Source organism: Etheostoma cragini, chromosome 15 (assembly GCF_013103735.1).
Source record: "Etheostoma cragini isolate CJK2018 chromosome 15, CSU_Ecrag_1.0, whole genome shotgun sequence".
NCBI classification, from domain to species: domain Eukaryota; kingdom Metazoa; phylum Chordata; class Actinopteri; order Perciformes; family Percidae; genus Etheostoma; species Etheostoma cragini.
In genome coordinates this window covers 9,907,783-9,933,639 of record NC_048421.1, presented here as the reverse complement: position 1 = coordinate 9,933,639, position 25,857 = coordinate 9,907,783, and the positions used below count along the sequence as shown (strand labels likewise).

General features: G+C 41.6%; 1 long non-coding RNA gene across 2 annotated transcripts in view; it reads right to left on the bottom strand.

Moving 5' to 3' along the window:
- Positions 1-7,088: 7,088 nt before the first annotated feature.
- LOC117958368 overlaps positions 7,089-25,857 on the bottom strand; it is a 56,661-nt gene continuing 37,892 nt past the window's right edge. For both annotated transcript variants that reach the window (XR_004659705.1, XR_004659706.1), the window contains exons 2-4: positions 22,871-22,932; positions 9,698-9,762; positions 7,089-7,687 (exon numbers count right to left, since the gene is read on the bottom strand). This is a non-coding gene — a long non-coding RNA (uncharacterized LOC117958368). The remainder of the gene's footprint in view (positions 7,688-9,697; positions 9,763-22,870; positions 22,933-25,857) is intronic.

The following is a 25,857-nucleotide window of genomic DNA, read 5'->3' as shown; positions in this document are numbered from 1 at the left end:
CAGTTGGGCATGCAAGCTTAAAAGATCAATATGCTTGAATTATACCTAGCGTTGTTGTATTCTGGTTCTGTAGGCAGCATTAATACATTGGATCAATTTAAGGCATTATAAAGTACTGGGATATTTTGGATATGCATAATGAGTCTGTGCCATGGGTGGTTCCAAAAACAGACAAGGTGCTTTAACTGCTTTTTTTAACAACAGCTAATGACTGTTTTGCAATATTGATCTAAAAGGGGAGGATTCAATTTCTTCAAAGTTCAAAGAGGCTGAACTAAGTACCTGGAGAAAAAGAAGTAGAGAAAGTACAATGTCTAAGCATATGGAGAAAGTTTGAAACACATCAGGAGTGCGTAACTTATACAGCAGGCATTATTTTAGATGTCATACATTTACATATCAGGATGTTGCTTTGGCTCTGCTTTTTAGGGGAATTGTTCTGAAGACCAACTTCAAATCCTTTTTAATAATTTATAAACATATTAGGCAACATTTAAAGTTTCAAGATGTTGTACAGTAGATGTTTGTGCATCTTTTGTTCAGAGCCGGTAAAGCTGCATGCATACCACACAAATAACGTTGCAAACTTTCTACAGTATAGTATATTGTATTATTGTTTTATTGTGTGTTCTTAATGCTTGCTACAGCACAAATTACCCACTCAGGACAAATAATAAATAGAGTAACATTTCTTCCTGGCAGCTTCAAATGAGGACACCATTTATCCTTGCAGCTGACAGGTTGACACCATCTATCTAAATTCACCAGAGGCATAATGAGACATCTCTATCTGACTATTTCCCAAGGTAAACTCCAGTATCACTATAGTTTCTAACAAAAAGGACAAGTGCTGACCTGACCTTTGACATGACCTTTCTTTCACATAGAGAAGAAATGTGCAACACTGAAAACGCACCTTTGAGAAAAGTGTGGTCTTTTTCATTTAAATCTGATCCTTCCTCTTTGCCAATCTGTAAAAGGTCAAACTATTAAAGCTGGTGTGCTGAATCACCCTTTGCTGGAAAAAATTCAGATTTTCAAGTAAAAAAGGGAGAACAAGAACAATCGTGTCATGATTTTTCCTGTCAGACAGACTCGGCTCAGCGGCCAGTCGGCGAAAGTTCAAACGTGGTATTCAGTGGGCCGGGAGTGATGTTCTCGCCAAGCAGGGACAACCAAAAGTGTTTGAGGTGGTTTCCCGCCAGAATTCTGAATCCAGGAGTGAATTGGCCTGTCAGAGTAATGTATAATGTAAAGGGATCAGAGGTCTGGCATCCTGGACTTGAGTACGTTCACCATGCCCCTTCATTCCACATAGATGCGCAGGAAGCCAGACCAGGCAGGAGGAAGCACACATGCACATAAATTATTTTACTGTCGCACATATCCGCTTAAAGATTTATGATATACTTCAATAAAAATTCAACAATAATGCTATAAAAAAAGTTGAACTCCAATTACGAGGACTTGCTGCTAATTAGCACTAATTACAATACATTTAAAAGCAGAGATGAAAAGTAACAAAGTACAAATTCTTTGTTACTGTTCTCAAATAGATTTTTCAGATATTTTTACTTTATTTTTATTTTTGTGGCGACATTTTACTTTTACTCCTTACATTTTAACACAAATATTGGTCCTTTCTACCCCTAACATTTTTGTTGACAATTGGCTTCTTCCTTTAGTTTTGTACAAAAGGGTGTCTGTCAGCTGTGATTGTAAATGTAAATGTGCTGTATTTATATAGTGCTTTTCCAGTCTTAACAACTGCTCAAAGCGCTTTTACACCTACAGGAAACATTCACCATTCACACACATTCATACACTGTCGGGCTGCCGTACAAGGTGCCACCTGCTCATCAGATAAACATTCACACACATTCACAGTCCGATGCGCAGCAACGGGGGCAACGCAGGGCTCAGTGCCTTGCCCAAGGACACTTTGACAATGACTGCAGGGGCGGGGATCGAACCACCAACTTTCCAATTGGCAGGCAACCACTCTACCACTGAGCCACAGCCGCCCCTGTGTAAGTGCATGTCCGAGAATAGCGTGGACACGCGCCTCACACCTCGAGCGCGCGCTCACGCCACACAGAGAAAAAAGTGAGAGAAAAGAAAAATTTTAAATTAAGTTAGCTAGTGATTTTGTCGTTTTGTGTTCTTCTGTTAGCTAGGCTGCACCTGGTTGTTGATTCAATACATTGGCTATTGTTGAACGCCCTTGTTCACGTTTGTGTTTTACGTGCAATAATAAGTTACACTGCATTGAGATAATGTAATTAATGTGGGTTTATTGTTATTATTTACTAGCATTTATACAAATTTATTCCTATGCATTGTGTGTGGTAGCCTTTGCAATGTTATCTATTTCTTTGCAGAACCACACACACACAGACACACAGACACAGACACACACACACAACCATCGCAGATCTACCCATGCCCACATTTGTCCTGTTGTTTGATTGTATAAAGCATCAACAGAGAGAAGTTGTCTCCGTCCATGTTTTAACATACACACATGGGGCCAAGTTTGAAATCAGAATCAGATTTAAATACAGTCCTAATCTAGTCCTCACTAACAAGTTTCAAAATAATTTCACTGGAGTTACCGTTATTATTGGTTGCGTCATCAATACGGAATTCAATCTAATTGGATGGGAATATACACAGAATTCTCACAGAATCCCAATTGCATTCATACGACTCAGTCAGAATCTTTTTAACCTGGAGTCCCAGTCTCAATATCTCAGTCACAATAAATATCTGATGATTTAGGCCTATTGGCAGACATCCATTTAAAATGTAGGCAACGGCATATAAAAAGCCTCTTTCCATGTTCACTGGAGTTTCTCAGCTTTTGCTTTAGTAAAGTGTGTGGTCCAGGTAGCTTTGCATAAAAAATGGTTGTCATTCGCAAGGTTACTTTTACTTTCATACTTAAAGTAAATTTCCAAGCCTTTACTTTGTTACTTTTACTTGAGTAATGAAGTTAAATCAGTACTTCTACTTGAGTATGGGAAGTAAGTACTTACTTAAAAAAAAATACTCACCCAGTCATGTGTGACAGAAAACTAAAAAAGCAAATGGCAAATGACCTAAACACCGATAAAATGTTCATGAGCACAGACTTCACATTTGACGATGTTATGTATAGTTCCTCTGTCTATAAATATTTTTTTTCTTGTAATCCCTTCTGTAGAGACCAGACATGAAGTTAAGGGAAATGATGCACTGAATCAAAATGTGCTCTTAAGGTCAAGCTTGCATCCTCGTTGCCATAACTAAAAGTAACCCTGGTTCGCTCCCCACCTCTCTCACTCTCATTACAAGCTCTTATAGTGATTGATTTCCATCTTGGAGTGACACTCCCATCCCATTCTGCCCAACCCCACTACCAAAACTCTCCCACACCCCCTGCTCCCGCCCCTCGCCTTGCCACTGCCTCTCTGCATTGATGCTAATAATTACAAGTGAATGGATCTGCAGATTCCCATGGATGTCAGTGGAGCCTTTGGCCTGTTCTGTTGCTCCCCTCCTCCTCTTCATCGTCTCCTGCTTCCCGAGTCTCCCCTTCCCCTTCTCAATGGGGATTAAGAGAGAGGGAGAGAGGCGCAGGATGGAGAGGGTGAGAGAGAGTGCTTGCCCAGAACGAGGAATGGTAACCCATGCAACTGCTTTATCTATGTCACTTTGCCAATCAAGGCTGTCACTATCAACAAACCAGAAATGCCGCTGCGCATTTTATGATTTTTGTGGACGTACATAACCTCAATAATCCCTATCAATTTGCTGTTGATTGTTATTGTCATAATAAACTCAAGGTAAATCCCCTGACACATTAGAAAGTAAAAACCTGTTGGAAAATAAGTTACCTCTATAAAGAACAATTGTGGAAAATACGGAGAAAAGGGAAAGTAGTGGATTCCCACCTTTCTTCTGTGCAAGCAGAGCTGGGTGGATCGACGTCATGGTCGCTGGGAGCCCACGCACCCTCAGCATGCCAGAGGTAACCGATACCCAGTCAGTGCTCATCCAAGTTCAAAAAGCTATGCTTTCTTCCAATGAAGTCCAAGGAGGGGCCAACCCGGCACACCACAGTTAATAACATCACACCACAAGGAACAGCAAGAAAGGAAAAGCATGCAATTTCAAGAGGTGCATTTCAAAGAGGGTAAGCAACTTGGCATGATGGATAAGATAAAGACAGAAAGCTATATGGGAAGAGCAAAAGAGAAAATTATCTTCATTTTTCCAATAAAACCAGTATGTACCAGAACTACTATGCGTCATAGTGACTCTTTAATGCATATGTAACGTTCCACATGAAATGTGGACATTTTCCAAGACCAAGTAGTAATTGTGTCATTTTTTTCTTCGGACGCAGCTCCAATTTGAGGAAATGGTTTGGAGTGAGCTTAAAGGCGTCTATGCTGCATGAGTGTTTGGAACCAACAAGGTTTGGCTCCGGGCTGCATGTCAACCTCACTTCAAATTATCCTCATTAACAACAATTCCAAGGGGAAATGGCCATTTGTATGTGTGTGATACTCTGGTGTGACACAGGGCATGTAATAGTTCTGGATGCACACCAGCATGAAAAGTGGCATTTATTAGTCAGGGTCACAGGTTGTACCAAGCTGAGTTAGGCAGCCAATAGCAGCTCCTCTGGCTCTGATAATGTGGGAGAAACTAAGATTTGTAACTTGACGTGACAGACATCATGGACCAGCAAATGGAGGAACACCCCAATTACTGCCCTTTGTTTGTGGGTACCTAGAAAAAGATGGAAAAAAAAGGATTTATCTGAAAAAACATGTCATGCATCTTTTTTAATTTAATTTCTAATTTCCAAACCTGTAGAAGTTAAAAAAAAAAAGAAAGAAATCAATTTAAACTTGGATAAAATTTGGATGTACACTAATGTAGGGAAGATGGAAAGATAAGGAAATAAAACACAATTTAGGGCAGATGCAGCAGATGTCAATCCCCTGTCTTCATTAATTAAAGAAAAATAATCATGGCTTGTGGGCTGGGCATGGGCCAGCATCCCTCTTCAAATGCTCCCCTCTTCCATCCCACAAACACACACACTCCCTCTTAGAGAGAAAGTGAGACACAATCAAACTTGCACTAAAACTTGGCGGAGATTCAAGTGAGAGCTCAGCAGCCGACACAAAAGCTTGTACTTGACATTAAAAGTTTGTGGCTTGACACATCTTTCTGGAATACATTTCTTATTGCAAAAAGTCAAATCAACACTTCCTATAGAGGAGAGGTGGTATGAAGAGGGAAGCTGCCATCATAATAAAGACAGTGTTCCTCATCCCTCCCCTTCTTTGGTCTCCTATCATTTCCCAAGACTGTTTACCGCAAACACAAGAGCAACGCCGCCAAGCCACAATATACTGCCAAGTCCTGCCCCACAGCCTGGACCTCGCTCTGTTGTCTTGGGAACACAGCATCCAAGAAAATGGACGGGAGGGTTGGTGGTGTGCGGGTGCTGGTTGTGATGCGTTGAGAGGGAAAAGGGGGGGTTGCATGATGTCATCCTGTGCCATGTAGGGGGGCCAATCAAACCCTGAGAAAATTATGTCACCTTTTGTTGAGCCGGTCCATTCAGGGCTATAGAAGTGCAGTGAATTGAAAGCTGCAGAGAGGTCATTTTTCCCTTGAGCTGTGGATGTGTGTGAGAAAAAGTGAGGGAGAAAAATAAAAGAGGGGGAGGCAGGCAAGTAGGGAAGTCCATTGTGGACATGCTAATGTTGTTGACCATAAGCAGGACCATAAAGATGTCATGAAGCTTTCAAAACATTAGCGCCGGGGCCTTAACACCTCGTCCCCTACGAAATTTAATTCTTAATATGATTCCTATTATATGATGCTTTGAACAACTTGTCAGAACATTGTCAAGTGCCAGAATAAAAAGCATGAGCATACAGCTGAGCTTAACCCAGTTTGCTTTGTTTTACCGCAGAGAGAAAGACAACAATAAGCAACCCCTTGAGGAATAATTACCCCCTTAGCAACTCTGCTTCCCCGCACCCATGTCCCGTCCCCTGCAACCCCGTAGCCCCCCTAATTACATCACAGCTGAAATTGACATGGGAAGACAGTTGAATAGGAAGTCACTGCTGAATTGTTGAATTCACAAACTAATTGAAAACAATAGGTGCATTTGTAGTGTAAGCTGGAATGTCTTTCTGCAGAAGACAAGGAGCTGCGGGGATTTTCATCCATAACATGATGAAAAGTCCCTGCAAGTTTGACTTATGTTGACCTAGACCGTGACATTAAGCACTTCTCTGTCAACATCATACAGTACATACAAGGTTTAATGACACTAAACTGAGCAGCACACACATTTTCCATGACGTCATCTTTTTCCAGGAAAAAATACTCTGTGATAAAAAAAAGAAAATGATCTTTTTGTGCAGTAAATTTGTTACCTCTTCAGAATTGACCTATTATTAATACCGGTATTAGTGAAGTAAGACCCTGTGATTTCCAATAGCAAACACGTGGTCAATATTTAAATGTCACATTTTTCCATTTTCACTTTAAACATCACTTTCACTCTGCTTCTCATAGCCTGAGCATAAGAGAATAAAGAAAAGATTGTCACAACTCCTGATAGTCATCCTCGTTTCAGATTGGCACATACTGACCCAACTTGTAATGAGGCCATCATGACTAATAATAACGGCATAACGAACATCAAGAAAGCATCTTAAATCTATCAATCTCATAGACCTGCAGCTGCAATAAAAAAAAAAAAACAGACAGTAGCTTCGTAAAAACTTTCTTTATTTAATTTCTTTTAGTGAGGTTTTACCGGCATAACAACTGTTATGGAGCAATAAATCATCATCAGAATAAGCACCTTGACAGGATTGTTAACCAATACTTACAAAGGCTGCCAATGTGTCACAATAAAACCTAGTGTCAATAAAGAGTTGCATTCAAAAGCAACATTACAATGGCTTCTTTGTGATTGTAATTAGAAGATGTCAAATGATAAAGTTACATTTTCAATGACTGAGTAACCCTTCAATGGAATCTTCATCATGTATGTGTTCATTTTGCACAATAGAAACATTTTTTGTGCTTTTCACAAGATACAGTTTTACACTTTTCATACACTTTTGTATGTGACTGCACTGGTTTAAGCGCCGCCTTCAGTCTGTAAAAATAGAACTAAAACTGAAAAATAACATTTGATTATTTTCCATTTACTGTTCCAGCACTTGTTGATATTGTATCCAGAATAACATAGTATATGTCACAACTGCAATGTATGAGCAACAGTGTGAATAAACCGTGAATATCAAAAGCAGATGTATGTACAGGAAAATATTAATCCAGGTTCAATTTAGAAAAAGTCAAACAATGTGTAGATCCATTGTGGTAACTACGGTGAACGTGCATTCGTGGGGTGGACTTTCCTACCGAGCGCCTCTCCAGACGGGGTTGACTGATCTGTTCCATAATGTCTGAGCAGCAGAATACACTCTGCTGTCCCGCTGAGTTTATGTCACGGCTTCTCCAAGTCCAAGCTGCTGGCGCTGGATCCCGAGAGTGAGATTGTCAGTGATGGAGCTCAAGCTGTTCGCAGCCATGCCAGGAGCAAACATCTGCAGCAGGGGATGCTGGTCCACAGTCTAAACCAGGATTTAGTATGATCCTAGAAACATAATACAGAAACTAATTATTCACTGAGGCCAAAAAACACTTGAAGCTTGAACAGTGACACATTTCTCATACCCATACTAAAGAAAATTAGAGGTTTTATTCTTTTATGGCAACATTTTATTATAAATGTAACAAATAACTGTTCAGTGAAATTACTTGAAACAACTAGAGATTGATAAAACATTCAGAATTGATCAACACAAAGTTCTTCTTCACTGATGCCTTAAGCAGATTTGGCTGCTTTCGTCAACTTTCCACACAAAAAAGGGCTTGAGGATTCAAACTGGCATAAAGATGTTGCAGATGAACCAACCAGAGCCTCATCCACACAGCTGAAATTATCACATTATGAGTGGTGGCATGATCTAGGCCGAGTGTTTTGCTTCCAGCAGTGTGGATACGAATCACTGAGCCTTCTCACGGTGCAGCTGGAACTAGATACTTTTCAGTCTAATACCAGAATTAAAATGCCAAACCTAGTTTTGCTTCAGGCCCCAAAAGAAGTCCTGATTTGAAAGAAATGTCAGATTTCAATGATTAAAGAAATCAAAAAATATCACTTTAATTGAGAATATACGTGTGGGAACCGTTGAAGAAGAAGAGAAATATGTGTTATATCCAGAACAACAGTTACATGAATATGTTGTTGTCTTTTGAGGGCGGTGTACAACATCTGCTTTTTTTCTCAAAAACTTCAGAGCCCTCCGAGGTGAGGTAATGCAGGTAGGTGGCCTTTTGACAATCTGTGCTCTGCTTTACCTGTGCTTGTGCATACAAACTCTCACAAAATGACATAACGTCATCTGCCCCCACACAACATCCACTCAGCCAAAGTGGCGGGACCGGCCCGGCCTGTTCTTTGCCCGGGGAAGGAACAACGTGTCAGAGGATAAGAAGTCATCCATCAGTGTTTCTAATCTACTTTCTGCCTGTCTGCACCTCTGAGCTGGTTTACCTGCAAGATGTCACGTTTCACCAGCGTACAGGATGTAGCCTCATTCGCGTACTCTTTCTTCATCTTCACACCTCTCTCTCCTTCCCCTTGGCCTCACACATCATCATCTCGTCTCTAGCTTGCTTACTATTGATTTATTGTTAACACTCTATACCCTCATTTTTGGTTGTGTGCTTTTGCAGCTTCACCACTCAACAATCATCGTTTTACCTGATTTTCTCTATTGCTCCTTTTGCAATGTGTTCTGGTTTTTCCCTTCCCACGTTTCTCTCCTATGCCTCACCTTGGACCAGAGCCAGTAGAGCAGCATCAGCATACAGAACCAGGTCCCAACCTGCCTCTGAGTCTCAGCCTGTCCATGTACGCCTGTCTATGCCTCGGGCCTGCGACTCAGGCTGGCTCCTATCACACTCCCTCATCAGCACATCTACAGTACCTGTCTGCTGGCACCGTGCCATCCACACACACAGTTCCCTTCATTTACCTAGAGAACCTGGTAGAGGGAGAGAAGCAAAAGATAATGCAAGCCTAAATCTATGAAAAAAGACCACTCATGTTGGGGTCAAGCATGTTTGACCTCCATTGAGAACACCCACAGCTACCCTGAGAGGCGCACGTATACAGTACCACTCATTCAGCCTGCTGGCTGCCCCACACAAGCCCATCAACAGGTTTCTTTGAAGGCCACCGACTCTGTGGTGGTCCATCAAAGCATATCTTCATTCAGTTCCACTGAAAGGATCTGAGGCTCCTAAGAGACGCCGTGTTTGAAGTGATATCTCTGTGCCACTGCATTCTTTACTGTGCTGTCATGACTTCAGTTACACAGTTAAAAAAAAAGCAAGAACATGGGCATAAAGCCAGTGCCACCACCCTGACTGTGTCTCATATATATGTGAACTACTGCTACCTCTGTTTGATTAGTGGATGTACTATACTTGTTTATAGCAACTGTCAGTTCATAATACGGCTTCACTGTGTGTGATTATATATTCTACTGAATAAAGATCAAACAAACATCAACAAAAAACACAGAGTCATCTCTACCTGTTGAATCTCATGAGATCATGTTTCCATTACTCAGCCTCTTCTGGGTGCTCACCTGAGATCATCTGAAAAAGATAAAGGATGGGGGGAATAAAATGATTCAGAGAGGAGCTCATTCAAGAGTAAACATACAAGTCCACAAAAACTGAGGAATCAGATGTAACTTAGTCCAGCTCTGCCCAGACATATTTATTGTGCCAAATACAATTTTTTTTTCTAAAGTACAATGAGGGAGTAATCAGTTACTTCCTCTGTTTTCATAGGTTTATTGAGGTTTCAGTGCAGGGATTTCCAACCTTGGAGTCGCAAAATAAATTTGAAGAATCATGACATAATTAACAGGACAGGAAAATTTAGAAATTTTTTTTTTAGTTTTTTCTGATATTCTTCTAATTGGACTGGATCACTTTACCTCTCCATGCCTCTAAACATTCAAACAATCAAATAAAACAACTGAAAAATCACTCATGTGCAACCAGTGATGTGATATGATGATGCCACATGTACACAGTACTTCAGTTTATTGGGAGATAACTCAAGAAGGCTACTGGTACAGGACCAGCTGTTGGCATGTAGTAAAATTATACTGAGTACAATTAATGCACAAATACAAAACGTGACACAAATGTTTGTCATTCTACTATTAAAATGAAAGAAAAGGCTCAGGTTATCACTCAAGCAACTCTTAAACTCTTGGTCAACCAAATGTGGTAGTAAAATGACCATAGGACTCAATACCTTCTCCAGTATCTTTTAAGAACATTTAAAAAGCCAAACCAGGAGTAGCGACACAGATCACCCCCGCTCTGTTTTATGTAAATATAAGGTTTCAATTGAGCTCTGCAGTAGCTGGCAGTTCAGGAGAAGTGGGGCAGTCAAAGTGGGTTTTATATTGTACCATTTTAAATTACGTGATATGCTGGTTTTATTACATAAGGTTAACAGGTTCAGGTAGATATTGGATCAAGAAACTTCTCTTGATCACATGTTTCTTCACACAGGCGTGTTTACGACCAAAGTTGTGCTCTCTGGACCAATGAGAGCTCTGGTCCCTCTTCGTCCATTCCCAGGACAAAGGTGCACTCTGCTTCTGAGTTTCACCGTCCCAGACCTGTTACCTTGGCAACAAATGTACTGTTTCCGAGTGACACAAAGCCTAAACTTAAGAACCTCCTTTCAGGTTGAAGGCTCCAAGAGTTGAGGGGAAAACAGCAATAACAGGACGGCGGGGAGAGAAACTGAATACTGGCAAATTGCTTCCCAGAGTTTCTGGAGGACATGGTAAAATGATTCTTTCTTTCCTCTCCCTTCTAAAATACCTTTCCCTGGCACCAGGTACCATAGGTAGATGTCTGCTGGTCCCATTTCTTTTATATCCCTTCTTATATTTCAGATTTTTTCTAGCTATCATACTGAGTGAGTTATCATGTAGACCAGCAGGCTGGAGCAGCATGTGACCAGGCTAAACCCCCGAGATGAGGTAATTTTCAGAGGGTTGGTGAGCCAGGAGAAGGGCTGGTCAGGTCTTGATTAGCTTGGGGGTAGGGGCTCTCTCTAATATTGGTCACTTCTTTGTGTGGTGAGATTACTACCTTATGAAATAATGCCCCTGCTGACACGCATGATGGAATCAGAGCTTCCTGCCTGCTGCATCGCACTGCTTATAAGCTCTCCACATACTGGAGAGAAAACACACAACCAAACACAAACATTATAACCCTTTCCGACACGGCATGAACACTGGGAGATACTACACACAAATCGCAAGGTCCATGCATGCTTGTGTGTACAACATGCACACGGAAACACCAACAAACAGATAAATGGCTGCAAATGTCATCTCCTAGGGCCCCCTCTCTTCCACTTGTGTATGTGATGACCACAACTGATGACCCCCAGATGGAAAACAACCTGCATTTATTAATGAGGCCAGATGACACACAAACACACGCTCACTGGCTTTTACTGTGGTAGTCTCCTCCGGCCACTCTCCAATGAAAATCACATGATGGAACACATCCAGCAAAGAATCTCCACCCCGAAAATACATCAACAAACAATGTGAAAATACAGAGAGGATTCTGAGGCAAAGCTTTCAGGGGATTTGATCCGAGCAGTGCTCTAAAGAGGGCTGAGGCTATAGGATGATTTCAATTATTTGATATAATTTCTGATGGTCCATTAGTTCAAAATAAAGCTCTGATTATCAGGGATGTGTAAACAGAAAGTTGCAAAAAAAAAACTGCATCAGAGTCTAAAGCAGAGGAGTGTTTTTTTCCAGATGTGTAATCGACTGTTAATTAGCTGCATCTTACTTTCATTACATTTAATTTCTTTCACCTTTTCCCAAATAAATCTCGTCGGAAACCAAGAACAACTAAATAAATGCAGCATTCTGATTTGTTCAACCGCAGAGCAAACTTCAACACCTTACTATTTCTACTGTTTAGGAAACTGCATTAACAAATGCTCAAATTTCTGCAGTGCACTTTGTGAAAGCAAATATATACTCGTAGGGGTATACACACACGCCTGCAAGCACACATGCATGCATCCACCCACACACACCAGTTAGGGACACTGGCACAACCTTGCGCCAGTGGTCCTTTAAACCAGTCATGTGAAACAACCCACTCACTTTTGCAAATCAGATTACATCTCTGAGCTGAGGTGTGCAAGTACACACACACACACACACACACACACACACACACAAACTAATCAGATTTTGCCCCACAAACCTTCTCGTCTTTGTGAATGTGCACAAACTGCAAGTATCAGCCCGGAAATACTGGCTCAAAATGCACATACTCATTCAGAGGATGGAGTCAATGTACAGCTTGTATGGAAGGTAGACTAAAAACCGTGTAGCTAAGGCCACAGATTCCTTCAAATAAGAACAGAACAAAACAATTTCTTTGTCAAGGAAAACCATAGAGAGCTGGGATAAGCCTCCTTTCAACAGCGCTCGACTGCTGTTGGGAAGCTCTGCAGTGGAATGAGCACATGTGGAAACATGTTTATAGTGTGTTTGGCAGGAATGCAAATGATAGATGATTCGCAAATGATTCAAGTTCTATTCAGCTTACCAAGCACTGATGTTAAAGCAGGCAATTCACACTAGTTTTTTTCTGCTTAAATTATTGTCAAATTTTACTTTATATGTGCAGTGTATATTTATATATACACTGTATATATAGAAGAATCAGTTAAGAAAGAGGCAACATGAACATGCATATATTTTCATACCGTTTGCTTCTACAGTGCTGAGCACTTTTGACGTCTCTTCACATTTCAGTTTTAGTGATCAGATATGCAACTATCGAGTTTTTTGCTTAGAGACTTCCAATCTATATCACAATATAAAAGAAGCTGGTTTGCTAGCTGCTTCAGGACTGGTCGGCTTAATTAAACCCAGACAGTTGGAGGAAGTACAAGTCGCTGTCCCTACAGGATCTACATTAAGTCTCCACTCTGCTAATCAGAAAGCCCTTCAACTACATCAGCATGTCCCAACCGACAACCAAAACTCATTTGTAACTTTGCAACTTTTTAAGGAAACTAGAATTTCTTCTATATTGAGCCTGGAAAATCAATCCCTGCTGTTTTGATTTTCATAATAATAGACAAAATCCTAAATAGATCAGCTGTGTAGCTCATTGTCTGTGCTCCTTTTGCCCTTGGTGCAGTAGAGGTCAGAGGGTGGGAAATTGTGGGTGGCAGGAAGCTGAAACAGGACTGACTTTGTCAGTCAGTCCAACTCAAGTTGGTTGATTCTCTCTTCACAGTGACATCTGAGAAGACCAGCGATGGAGACCGGCAGCGAGAGGAATGGAGAAGCAGAGGGGCCGCGCCCTGGGTTTGATTGCACTGGATGCTCAGATAAGACGACAGGAAAGGGCAGATGGGACAGGGCAACAGGGGAAACTTGCTGGGGCTACTGTTACCTCAGGAAGATCTCACTCATCCCTCAGATCGCCTGCTACACCTGTGGAGGCCAGAATCTGATTCAATCACGCAGTGCCACCGGCCAGGAGTTGGGAATTGGTCACCAGATCCTCAGGAAACTGATACAGTAACTTTTAGAGCCACTGTGTACAAGTAAATATTGTACTGACCAGATGTGTATTATTCTTCTTTGTATGTCCATGTTTGTATGTTCCGTGTCTGATTTTGTGACAGTATAGCAATTGAATGCAACACTGGCACATGCAAGGTAAAATCCTGTTTCTATGTACAGCTGCAGTGCCATGTGACAACAGCAACAACAAGACAAGCAGGTTTCAAGTCTTTGCACGTTGATTTTAAACCTTACTAAAATGAGTGTAAACCAGTAGCATTTGCTGGTTATAGCGTTTAAAATATAAGGATTTGTAGTTTTAAATCATTGTGAAAGAAATATCAGGTTAGTCAGACAAAATGTGGGTTCTAGTAATATTTATGTTTTTCATTATGTTTGACATGCTAAATAAGCGATCAACCATAAAGAAATTAAAAAAATGAAAACTGTTAGCCTAGTAAGTAACTGGATATAGAAATGCTGTGATGTAACTTGAGAGACATATGGTCAGTCCTACAGCACACATTCCTAACAAAAACCCACAATGCACACGCACACACACACACACACACACACACACACACACACACACACACACACACACACACACACACACACACACACACACACACACACACACACACACACACACACACACACACACACACACACAGGTAAAATGAACCACAATGTAGTATCTTCATCTGGAGTGCATTTCCTGTCTTCTCGGTTGGCACATGTGGTATGGTTGCTGTTTGTTGCTCCCTCTTTGCACAGAAAGAACCATTTTACCACTAGAAACAAAACAGAACTTTAGGGACAAGGACCACAACAGTAGACTTCTGTTCTGGGTGTTGAAATTTAAAGCAAAGAGAAGCACTCCCCACATCTGGAAAAATCCTACGTGGTGTATTATGTTGGTTTAGGGTATCGATTTGACGAGTACAGTTCCCAGTTTGGCTCAACCCCTCACCAAGAGAGGTGCAATCAGCGGTATTATACACTGACATGAAAGTCACTTTTAAGAGAATAATTAAGTTACATCAAGCAGCTCTTTAATAAGACAACTTAGACAGCTCAAAAATGTGTCAAACAGAGTAAGAAGTAAGAAGACAGCTCTTCAGCAGCAACAGTGGTGATAAAACAAACAAAAATGTCACCAAATTATCTTCTATCACTTTTTTAAACCCATGGAGGTACAAACCAGAAGTGGTCACAGGAGCTGTGAAATGTTAGTTTTAGAATGAAAGTAAACAGCCTCTGCCATGGTGGCCCTGTACCCTACACAGAGTAAGCACATGTTTCCCATTGTGGTTAAAAGGGAAGGGGATTAAAGTGTAGTGCAGCCGGAGCCACAGCCATACACCCCATGGTGGGATCACAGTACTCTCAGGTCTTTCAGTTCTGCTGATGCAGCCCAGTTGAAAGTGGCTGGTGTGTAGGGAGAAGCTATGGCCAGATCTATCCGACGGACTAGTCAGGGTCCTTTAGAGCCCAAATATGAGGCCTTTCTTTGGGGCTGAGGAGGCAGGCATGTTACCATGTTGACAGAACTGCCCTGCTGAGGCTGGTAGACACACACAAACACAGGCTAGGTAAGGAATATGAAGAGGTGTTGAAACCGAGCAGATTTTTCTTTTCAGAGGCCCAATACTGTCCCTATGAAAAGAGATCCCCCTCAAAAGTCATATTATAAACAGAAACAAAAAAGAGATTTAGACTGAAAACAAAAGCAGAAAAATAATCTGGTTGATTGAGTTTGGCTGCCAAATGTGAGGTTTTCACCCCAGGGCCTCAGGGTCAAATGGGCCACATTTAGGTACCACAGGGGACAGTTAAAGCAGGAGACTGTGACTGTGCAGCCAATTAAAGGACACTTTAAAAAGGCCAATAGTGCAAGGGACATTGAGGAAGATATGCATAGTGGAGCATAACTGCACTTACCAAAAACCACCAATTAACCAACACCCCATGAAGCTCAGCTGTGACCGCTTCAGCTGGACAGCTTCCATCTGCAGTGAGCAAAAACACCTTCTGTGCAGGGTAACAAAAGATGTAGAGGGAGGGTCACACCCTGTTTGCTCTAAACCCTGACTGTTTTGAGACTTGCTTTGAGACTTGCTTTGAGACCTAAAAGCCAAAACATTAAATCTCAAGTTTTGACTTGATCAAGAAATGACTTCCCAGCATTGTAAAACTATCACTATGGGTTGGAAATAAAACTGTTCAAATGTTGCATCTTGACTTGCAAATTGCTTATTGTGAATTGCCCTGGATGTGACATACATGACTTGAAAGTTAAGTCAACTTTACCCCATATCATATTCTCATTCAGACAAGTTTCAGTCAAATATAAAAAAAAGTTCTTAACCTCTTGGCCTCAAAGGCCAAACACATAAAGATGGATAATTCGATGTCTATGTCATGGATCTGTCAGTCTTGCATTGGTGTATAGTCTTCCATGTTTGTGGGAGAAATTGGGGAACAGGGATTTTATGCAGGGCCTAAATTTGCAGGACTTTTTCACCCACAAAAACATTGTGGGAGAAAGATTCCGGCATGTAAATGTATGTGCGTGCGTTCTGAAACTTGAAACTGATTTTTGTAGTGTTAGGGATCAGCTCTTTAAAGGTCACAATGAACAAGTTAGGTCTGCTCAGTAAACCCTGTTCCCTCTCTGATCCAGGCAACTCTTGGCCAATAGTTTCACAACACACGTAACACGTAAGCACCATAAGCATGTAAGCATCTGACCACTTTCTCCTCCTTTATGACATCAGTAATTTCCGATTTCCAATAATACCAGGCTGACATTCAGCATCTTTTTATTAATTGGTTCCTATAGGGCTCTTTGTGTGTTTCCGCTTGAGAAAAATAAATGTCAAACACTTTCTGGAGCCCTGATTTGGTAGATCCGAACACGCCTTTAGCCACAAGTACGGCCACAGAGCAAGATGCCCTGGCATGGGATAAAATATCAGCCACAGTTACAGTTTTCCTATTGACACTGATCACAACTTTACATGGGATGGAGTAAGAGGCGATATCTGTCAAACTCCCTTGATTACAAACATCTTTCAGCGACACGTGAAATGGCACACACACTCCAACACACATTCATGCATCTATGCACAGGCCTAGAAGCACACCATTGCATGCATGTGTGTGTACATGTTGTCCATGCACAAAATGACAAGATGTGCAAAACTCCTCATGTAAATGCCAGTGACGGCAAGAGTGGAAAAAGGTGGGATGAGGAACACATCAAGGCTAATCCGGCCAGGGATTAGGAAACTGCAAATATCACCAATGATAAACAAATGACTAACATTCCCAGTCTGTGTGGTTACAAGCCCCAGGGCTCCAGCTAGAACCCAGCAGGGTCTGGAACCAATCCATGCTGTTCATCAGTGTGAGTAGAAGCGGCCACTTGTGAAACCTCCATGACAAACATTCGGTGGACAAACCCAGAATGGAGAACAGAGGAGTCCAACCAACCACTCCTCCCACTTTAATTTACAGCTCAGACCTCAGAGTCCCCAGATGGATTTTCAGACCAAAATGGCCATTTTGTTACCGCTACATTACTCACTATGACATTGCCTTCTTGTTAGCCATATTCTATGGGGTGACTATTTTGCCAGATACAATCTCCAGTGACTGACACATAGACAGCTACTCATAGCAACATTTCCAGTCAACACTGAGGCTAAGTTAGCCATCTTACAGTTAGCATAAATCAAGCAAGTTTGAGGACATTATGTTACAGATCACATGTTGGTTATGCAGATGGTTTAATAAGTGTCTCGTTTTAGGAAAATCCACCTCATTCTTTAAAAGTAAATGTTTACTCTGTGTAACTATTAAATATATCAGAAGCAATTATTTAGAACAGTAATCAAACCAGTGCTGAAACTATTCCTCCATTGATTACATCTCTTAGATATGAGCATTTTAAATCCAACACCTGTGGGTTGAGGACCTGTCAACAAACAAAGCAGTAATTTTGAAGCCTGTAAGAATAAGAAAAATTTTATTTCACAATTTTCGGAGAGACTGTAGATTAAACAATTAAGCGTAAAAAAAAAATGGACAGATGCATAATAAAATCAAAGTTGTATCCCTACATTTATCTGTTCGCTGCAAAATGTTTCAATTTGACAAAACTTGCTCATATTATCAACTTATGATACAAAGCAGGGAAACAGACCACCAACACCAAACTTTTTTATATCACTTGATTTCATTTGGCATGTGAGTGCCTGGACTCATGCTACAAAGTCCTTGTGTTCAAGGGAAAAAGGGGTAACCACGAGAAAGAAAGCAGAGCAGTACTGTTCAGCATTATTTCAATTATTGACAAAATTTGGATTGCTTGTGTAGGCGTCACTATGGAGATTATGGCAGAGGAATGGTGGAAAGATTATGTATGTATGAGTAATGGGCCATGAATCCCTTTAGATAGTAACAAGGTTGGTTAATTAGCAGTGTGTGATTAAACTGAGATCAAAGGTAAAGCAGTGAAAGTTGTAATTTGGTTGGTGCCGTTTTCTACTAGTAGGAAATAGTGCCCAAGAGGAGAAAGGGCTTCCATTGGAAATGCAAACACAGCACATTTCCCTCCCTCACTTCTACTAGCTCTTTTGTCTTAGGTGACATCAGATGAGATGATCCAGTATGTCTTGGGTGGAAGTTTTAAGGCTTAAATCACAGTGTGTATGTGTGTGTGTGTGTGTGTGTGTGTGTGTGTGTGTGTGTGTGTGTGTGTGTGTGTATGTGTGTGTGTGTGTGTGTGTGTGTGTGCTGAGAAGGTGAAGTATGTCTTCCCTTTGCTCTAATCCACCTATTTTGTTACGGTCCACTGGTCAGATTCAAGGTGGAAAAGTGCCGAGACCGCAACGTTTTGCCTTCTCAGTCAGTCTAGCCCACAAAGCTTTACCTGCTGAGTCCAGAGGTTCACCAAGCCTGAAGGACTCTGTTGCTTTAACCCTGTCCCCGAACATGTCCCTGGCCTACACAAAAGCCATCTGGGGTGCGGCTGAGAGCTTTAGCAACAAAATAACTCTTTCAATCTGCACTCTGCATGGTTCTGACTGCAGGGCGCTGAGGTCGCCAATACCAAGAATCTCACTGGACCTCCTCCCCCTTCTGCTCCACATGTCTAATCCTGGCCTACATGACTGACTCCAAGTGAAAGCCCCACACGCCAGAGGTGGGAGCCAAAAGCACTGTGGGGTTCAAAAAAGACCACCTGCTCATCAAACTAAATTGCACTCATGGAAGGCAATGGGGAACAGAGAGAATGAAAAGGAGGGGAGTACGAGAAAAAAAACAAGTATGAATAAAAAGAAAGACAAGTCACTGCTCTCCCTCTGTGATCTTGGTAGACAAAAGAACAAATTGCATTTCTGCGTCATGGCACCCGAGGGTCAAAATTGGCATACTGTCCCTCTCAGTAAGGTTTGTGTGCGAGCATGTTGATAACGGTTCCATCAGTTCCCACAAGAGAGCCAGAGAGGTGCACAGGCCTACCTTTCAGCCTTTCATCTTGGCTTCTTTTGTATTCTGCTACACTCTGTTGTCTCTCTCCTCTATTGGGTGGAATTGACTGTTATTATTCCAAACAGCATTATCTTTATTAATGCCACAGGTCTCAGGACTCTGCACTCCCTGGGAGTCGGGTCTGGACAGAGCTGCAACCAATCTCCCTAGATAAAAGCTCAGCGGAGAGCTGTATGCAAGCCAGACAGCTCGGGCAGGCCTTCATCCTCCCTCCTCATTCTCAGAAAGAGGTATAGGCCCTACAAAGACTAAGATGTAGCTTTAATCTTAGCACTTTCAGTTCGACAGAAACATTTTAACTGAGAGCAGCTCTCTAGGAGGCTATCAGAAGTCACTTCGGGTTGTTAGCCACCAGTCACAACAAACACATTGTATTATTAGTAACTACATTTCAATAATATCTGAAAATTGCAAAAAGGAAAAAATATCCATGATGAAAAAGTTTTGAAAACATGGATACTAAGGAAAAGGCTTTGGAGTCCCACACTGTTTAGGATATAAGTCATGAAACTATATATTCTGGTGCTACGGTTTATGAGTGTGCCCTCCATTCCTACTGTGGCTTATATCGTTGGTGGCTCGTATGTACTTTGAGCCGAGGCCGTTTCCAGAAGTCAGCCATGCATGACGAGTTATTTTAAAGGTGGTGTGGAGAGCTGACGTGTGGCCAGGCCAGGCCAGGGCAGCAGCTTGGGTCTCAGCTTTGTGCCTCAAACCCCTCGCTCCAGTGGTCACACAGCATCAGCTCCCGGCCCGAGCCCGGACACTGATTAATGGGACAGGGGGATTACTATCAAACCAGCCGTGAGGACCACCCAGATAGTGGCACAGGACGACAGCCGCACAAACACACACAGGCACACATGCACGCAAATTCAAATATACTTAGTCACACAAGCACTTACATGCATCTTTTTAAACCGATATCCCCAGAAATCCACATACTTAATTATATAGTGATTGAAACAAAAAAATTGACATTTAAGAGGTTAATTATTAAAACTTTCTGAAATTAAACAAGCTTAAAAAGCTGCACATGCCATTTGTAATAACTGTGTTAACCACTCAAGTGCAGTGGGAGGAATTAATTTGCTGAGGCTTCCTCATTACCACAAAGCAAGGCAGCCAATTCTGCTCATCAGAGTTCATATGTACTGTATCTACAGGATGTACATAGTTAGAAGTAATTCCTCTCAATCATGTCATACTGTTTTTTTTTCATATTCTCACTTCAGTTTGCATACTGCATTATTGAAGAGTGATGACTTGTGTCATTTTCAAACTCAACTCACCCAGGTCCAAAACAAGAACGTTCCATGTAGTTACATATGTGGAGTAGAAGGCGGGCTAAAACTCTGGCTTTCAGCAAAACTTTTGTAAATTCTCTGAAATTGCTGACATTCCACTTGATCATGATGTTTAATAATTCACTTTCCTCTTTTGCTCGATGCAGGTCTGGACTTTGTCATTTTCATTCCAAATGCATGTACCATACTTAATACTTTTCCACCAAGTCACATTTTCATCCAGCCTGTGCAAATACACTGAGCAAAAGAGGGAAAAAATACAAATATTTCTCACTTGCCAGGGCATGGCACAACTCAACCTCAAAGCACCAGTTGGATGAGCTGAACAATAAGAGTCAATGACAAATCGGACGTGGTGCATTCCTTGGGCAAACACTCACCTCATAAAGGGAGACGGGTAGGCAAACACTCACCTGCCCTAAGCTAATAACTTGTGTGGAGGCAAACACACAAATACACTCACACATGTACACACTTGAGCTTGTCGATATGTTGAGACAATGATGGGAATTAAACTGCTCAAAACTGTGTTAGTATAAAGATATGACTGATTTAATCTCAGAGAGCCGCAAGTAGCATTTTTCCTAACAAAATCACCATACCAGAGGAATGCAGGCGATGTGGTTCTCTTTGTGCTGTTATACTGTGCTGTATGAAGCATGGAAATTGACTGGTACAACTAATATGTAAATGTTAGGCCCGCTTTGTTTAGGGTTTATCTTAATCATTGTACTGCAAAAATAAACAAAAACTGAATTATTTTAACTAAGGCCATCCCAATGGCTGCAGGAGGAAGATTTAAGTGGCTTACACATAATGTAATGTATAATAAGTTACAAATTATAAACCACGTGTCTGTACGTAGCCTTTCTTAAAACATTTGCATTTGTGATTGTGTGTTTAAAATGTCTGCATGCTTGTGTGTCAGGAAATCATTGATGACTGGACTCATTTCCTTTTTTTCAAGATTTATTTTTAGCATTTTAGAGCTTTATTAGTGACAGGAAAGCTTAGACATGAAAGGGGTGAGAGAGGGGGAACGACACGCAGCAAAGGGCAGCAGGTCGAAACTTAACCTGCGGCCACTGCATTGAGGGCTGAGCTTCTGTATTTTGGCGCACGCTCTACCAGGTGAGCTACCCAGGCTACCTGGACTCACTTTCCTACCAAACAAACCACACACATTTTTCCCCTAAAGCTTTCTTTCCCAGTAAAGCAGGGCAAAGCTCCGGTGACAGCACCCCAGACTTCATTTCAGCAGACTTCACTCAGTGGGATACACCCTGAACACTTCCTGACCATGTGACTACCCCCAGCTGCCTTTTGATTGGACTTTTAGAGGATGAAGAGAAAAAGGGGGCGGTGGTGGCAACAGAGCTGGCTGGCAGCGGATACGAGAGAAAACAAATTCCTGCCCCATTGCCATGGAGATGAGTCAACAGCAGGTCGGGAGGGGGGGCAGAGAGTACTGTGGTTGAGGGGCACAGGCTGACCTGCTGTAGTTAACAGTTCATCCCCGTATCCGGCTCCCAAATGATTGGGCAAACACGGAGTGCAGCGGAGTCAAAAGGGCCCCAAGGGGCTGAGAGAGGGCCATCGCCCTGGGGTGACAAGCTGACAGGCACACACTGGTTGGTAGAGGGTGGACCAGCTGAATGGGGAGTAAAGGATAGGGGGCACCAATGGGAAGGGAGTGGGGGCTGATGGGATGTGGGAGAGAGGCTAAGTACATTGAGTACCACAGGCTACAGCACTGTCACAAAACAGTAGTGATGGCTGCGGCTTTAAAAAGCAGTGTAATTAAATAAATTTTGTTAAAAGGTCATTTTGAAGAGAACAACGTCTTAAGTAAACCACAACAAATATACCCAGTAAATTATGTCTAAATGCTTCATGTTAAGCTAAATAATTAACATTTGGCTGCCAGTTGTGCCAACAGTTAAAGTAGGAGTTGCGTCAGTTTTATAAACCTAAACCACAGTAACACTAAAAGTCTCTGCATACGTCCGCTCTGCTACAGTTAGGGAAAACGTTCAGCCCATCTGGGTGAGCCACAAGAGCTGCAAAGCAAAACAGTACTGGACAAAAAAGCATGTAGATAAGGATATAATGTCACCTTATGACAACTAAGCTTATATAGAAGAAGCTTATACAGCAGATATTTACAGGAGAGAAAACTGAAAACACTAAAACACCACAAGCACACTCAGTCTATTTTCGGTCTTTAGAAACAGATATACTCACCAGAAGATCCCTGGGAAGCAATTAAAGGTTGACATCTCCTTCCAAGAATTTGATTTCCTTCACTGTGAAGAAAAAAAATCAAAAGAAGACAAACGTCACTTCACACACCAACTACAGTGTAGTATTCCACTGGTATAGCTGTTTAACGCTGCACTCCCATGTGGTAAAGTTCATTTAGGTAGAACAGTGTCAGAGCATGTAATATGAGGTACGAATGGAAAATAGTTCAAAGCCTCAACCCACAGGACCAGGTTCCAAAACACTGACCACTTTACAATGGAGCAGAGCGCCGCTTGACAATAATGGGTCAGAGACTGAAATAACAGGGGTGCGACGGGTGGAACTTATCAATGTCACATCATACAGTTAAAAGATCTGCAAGGCTTCAATACTGTACATGACACATGATAGGCTGGACTTTATGTAGCGTACGTTTTTGTCTCAGTCAGCAGAAGCCATCATATGTAACTTTATGCAGTGTCACGGCTTGGTTTCCTCCCCAGAATGTCAAACCAAAACCCATCATCCAATTGGCCATCTTTGAAGAGTTGAAATGTCACCATTACAACACAACAGAGCTTTCAGTGGGCAGCGGTGTCAGGAGGGTGTGTTAGCAGAGAGAACGCTTTACTGGTTCTCCACTGCTACTCACGTCAGAGGAGTGTTTTCGTAAACACTGCTGAAGCATGTCCTTCCTTTAGTGGGAATTAGGATCCTCTCAATAATAATCCACCCAACAAATCTTATAAATGAAAAACAGGACTGCATCATTTACAGTGTGTCTGTTCAGTGAAAGAGAGGAGAGAAAGGAACAAAAACAAGGGGAAAAAAGTAAGATTATGATAAAAATAGCAGATGTTGAGAGTCATTTCTCGAAAGGTGTGTCATTCAGGGAGTTTGGGACGAACTTTTGGCCATGGCTGAGCTCTAAATTTAGCATATTTGCTAAAATAAAAAGTGAGTTCAGTCACTGGCACTGGAACTTTCTCCTCCCTGTTTATGACCTCAGTGGTGCAGCCGGCGTCACTCATGACGAAATACAAACCATATAAAACAACAAAAAAAGACCTCCTCAAATACTCAGAGTACATAAGGAAACAACCACAATTTAATGTTCCCTGTAAATGATCTTAATGTGGCAATCCAAGTCAAGATCAACAGAAAAATGTGGTTTTGCACATTCTAAGTTTAGAACAAAGTTTGTGCATGAATTACCTTTTACATAACCACTTTTAACAGAACACAGTCTCTAGTTTGATATTCAGAAATTGATAAGTTACGTAAGTTTCTATGGATGTACAGTTGGCTGTGTGTAGGGAAAAAGGATGTATGACACATGTAGAAAGCTACTGTGTTTGTTTATTGTATCCAACATGCTGGGGATGAGCCTGTGTGTGGCAGGCTGGGGAGGATGCCCCTGGGCCAGGCTGAGGAATAAGTGAAGCAGAAGTCCCATCTAAGCTCTAAAGCATGCGTGTATCAGGCCTGTAACTAAAACACAAGCATAAACACAGGCGATGTTAGGGATTACACCCTGCAATACCGCCGCAGGAAACCACAGACAGCACAGGTGTAAACATCGCCGCGGACACATTTTTCCTCATCTCCGTTCTGCCAGTGGAGGTCTGACTGACAGCTCATCATATAACCTTGTTGGCTGTGTGCAACTTGCATAAACATCTTTGGGGATCTGTGTGTAAGGTGTGTGCGTGCCATAGGTGAGACACACACAAAGAAGGATTAGAGTGACCTAATGTCATGTCGAAGAAGCCTTGCAGCACAATACCACACACACAATCTTTCAAAGATAGTAACATCTTTTGTTTAAGAAACATTTTTATTAATTCGATTTCATAGTATTTGTCTCACTTTACTTGAGAATGGAATCTGATATGCTATATCAATTATAAAACATATTTGCTATTTGCAAGAAATCAAAGAGCTGCACTAGGATGTTTTTTTTCTTTTAAACATTGTTTCCTAGAGAGTAAAAGGAATAAGTTTTAGTGGGAGCAGCAAGGATTAATGGGAGGAATGCACATTTCCTCAGTAAACAGCACCCTCTAGAGCAATACCCTACAGTACATTCAATGCTGCACCTCACTCTCATTGTTGCTGCCTGTCTCTTCATAACAGCAGGGAATTATGCTAATTTTACAGATTAATCAGTAACAACTTTTTTATGTAAAATGCCCCCAAAAAATCTCGTCAATTGTGAAAATGATACAATTAGATAGATTAGACTCACACGCTTATTTTTATTTTTTCTGTAAAAAATACCAAATAAGCGGGTTGTCTTGTTCTCCAGCTTATTTCTGAGCCACAAATGTACAATTACAGAGTTGAGGTGAAAGCACTCATTTTCCCAGTGTGAGTTGATAATGAGGCGGGCCGTTATTAAGATGTTTGCTTTAATCGTGTGCAGGGTTATTAGGGGCGGTTTACAGTACACAAGAGAGATTAACGTAGGCCACGCATGACGGAAAGAGCTGAGAAGGCCAACGATAAGCCAACTACCCACAACTGTGAAGCAGGCTGAGAAATATGAGCACAGAAGGACATGAAACTCAGCAAGACAAAACTCTCTCTCTCGCTCTCTCTCTCTCTCTCTCTCTGCCTCAAATCATGTTACACAACCACAAAGGAATGCCTCGTATATCTGAGACAGATTTAAAACAAGCGGAAAGGAAAAGAACAGTAAAGAGAGGTTTGCAGAGGGATCTATAGAAGCATTAGGTGTTGTTTGGTTGCTTTCTGTTTGTATAAAAAAGACAACAGGGTAGGGAGCTTGGCAGTACCGTAAAGGCACACTGCAATGACACACAAGTCCGGACACATACTCACCCAACTACTCCCCACGTGCTTACATAAACTAAATCAGCTCGAGACACACACTTGTGTGCACCAACCAGGGAGCACTACATGTTTCGTCTATATTTTTTCATGCCTTTAACAAAAATAGACAAAGTTTCAATTCATTTTTGTTG